The sequence below is a fragment of the Haliaeetus albicilla genome, unplaced genomic scaffold (genome assembly GCF_947461875.1).
Source record: "Haliaeetus albicilla unplaced genomic scaffold, bHalAlb1.1 scaffold_57, whole genome shotgun sequence".
NCBI lineage: Eukaryota > Metazoa > Chordata > Aves > Accipitriformes > Accipitridae > Haliaeetus > Haliaeetus albicilla.
The window spans coordinates 382,501-385,000 of record NW_027212557.1 but is presented as its reverse complement, the minus strand read 5'-3'; the positions used below and the strand labels follow the sequence as shown (position 1 = coordinate 385,000).

The window sequence follows — 2,500 nt, the reverse complement described above, 5'->3', positions numbered from 1 at the left end:
ATAGTATTGCTTGCCATTTTCCTAAGTGTAAGGGGCCTGTGGAAGCCTCTCCCGAGAGGAGTTGGAAGTGTGAGGTCTGTGAGAAAACATTTGAAACAAAAATCGGCCTGGGGCAGCATAAGCGCTTGGTCCATCCAGTCACAAGAAATCTCGAGCGGATTACCGCCGCTCGCCCTAAGACAGGTACAAATATGAGAGGGGCGCATCGTCGGTGCTGGACCGAGGATGAGGTTGAACTATTGAGAAAGCTGGATAAACAATATGAGGGGCAGAAAAACATCAACAAGTTGATTGCGGAGCATATTCCGACCAAGACAACGAAACAGATAAGCGACAAAAGACGGGACCTTCATAAGAGCCCGGTGAAGAAGGGAAAAGATCAAGGTCAGAAGAAACACCTAGAACTGGAAGGGGAACACCTCGCGGAAGGGGAACATCTCGTGTGCGTTGGATCGGAGACGGAGGAGGGACTGAAGTCCCGTTACCGAAAGACAGTCTCTGAGTGGGTAACATCTGGAAAATTGTCCATTCTCCATGGAATGTTTGAGCAGGTGATCGAAGGAGAAGAAGACCCAGCAATAGTTGCTGATAAGGCAATGAAAGACTGTTTCGCGTGCCTTGCCTCTAAGTCCCTTGAGTTGAAAGCCAGCCAGGGTCGACCGCGTCAGGTGGCCCAAACCGCTCGACCTTCGGAACCACCGAAGGGGTGGATGAAGAAGAGAGCTGTGAAACGGGGGCAGTTCCTACGGTACCAGCGGCTGTTCTACCTGGATAGGGGGAAACTGGCCGGTATTATTCTGGATGACGTGGAATCCCTGAAGTGTGGTATCCCACAAGACGAGATACACAACGTGTTCAAGTCGAGATGGGAGTCACCGGGAACATTCAAGGGCCTGGGAGCGTTCAGATCCAAGGGGCTGGCGGACAACTCGGCATTCGAGGCCATGATCACGGCAAAAGAAATCTCTAAAAACATCCAAGAGATGAATAAGAACAGTGCGCCAGGACCAGACAGACTAAGTCTGCGGGATATCATTAAGATAGACCCCCATTTTCTCCAGTTAATGGAAGTATTCAATCTATGGCTGGTGACTGGCATCGTACCGGACGTGGTGAAAGAATGTCGGACTGTGTTAATATCGAAATCATCTCTGCCGGAGCGCCAAATGGACATCAATAACTGGCGACCGATTACCATCGGATCGATTATCTTGAGGCTGTTCTCAAGGATCCTGACGGCAAGACTGGCAAAGGCATGCCCCATTAACCCACGACAAAAGGGCTTTATTAGATCAGCGGGATGTGCGGAGAACTTGAAACTGTTACAACTATTGATTAAGGATGCAAAAAAGGAACATCGACCCTTGGGCGTTGTCTTCATTGACCTGGCTAAAGCATTCGACACAGTGAGTCACCATCATCTTATTGCAGTGCTTAAACAAAAGGGTGTGGACCATCACATTATCACCCTGATTACGAACATGTATCAAAACACTAGAACTCGCATTACCATGAAGAATGAACAATCGGATCCCATCGGGATTCAAATTGGTGTTAAGCAAGGCGATCCGATGTCACCTCTATTGTTTAACTTATCTGTGGACCCCCTATTGTGTAAGCTAGAGGAAGAAGGGAGTGGCTACCATCATGACTCTAAGGGTGTAACATCTATGGCTTTTGCAGACGATCTGGTGCTGTTAAGTGGGTCATGGGAAGGAATGCAAAGTAATATTAAAATCCTCGAGGCCTTTTGTGAACTGACCGGCCTCAGGACGCAGGGGGAGAAATGCCATGGCTTTTACATACAACCTACTAAGGACTCGTATACGATCAACGATTGTCCTCCATGGCAAATTAACGGCACCCCATTAAATATGATCGAACCTGGTAGTTCGGAGAAGTACTTGGGCCTGAGAATAGACCCATGGACTGGAATATCGAAACCCGAGCTACTCGTGAAAATAAGAGATTGGCTACAACGGATTGGAGAAGCCCCACTGAAACCGTTTCAGAAAGTTGACATCTTGAAGGGATATACTATCCCGCGACTGATCTACTTAGCAGACCAAGCTGACGTAAAAGCAACGTACCTAGAAGAACTTGACCTGACGATTCGAACTACGGTCAAGGAGTGGTTACATCTACCTCCTAGTACCTGCGATGCCATCCTGTATTCCAGCACACGCGATGGAGGATTAGGCATCACTAGGCTCTCGGGCTTGATCCCTAGTATACAAGCTCGAAGACTGCACAGAATTGCGCAGTCTTCGGACGAGGTGATAAGATCGATAGTGAAGCAAGAGGGGATCGAAAAAGACTTTGAAAAATTGTGGTTAACAGCTGGGGGTGATAGAAATAAAATACCATCTATTTGGGACCCGAGGGCGATTAGGGTAACATCTGAGGAACGGGGCGAGGATGAATTTGCTTCAGAATGGGAAATACCAACTCCCAAAACCATCTTTCCTAAGCCTTGTGACTGGCGTAAACAGGAATTTAT

At 47.9% G+C, this 2,500-nt stretch overlaps 1 pseudogene; it reads left to right on the top strand.

Annotated features, from left to right (window-relative positions):
- Positions 1 to 2,500, top strand: part of LOC138684381 (28S ribosomal RNA) — an 8,617-nt pseudogene that overhangs the window by 3,812 nt on the left and 2,305 nt on the right.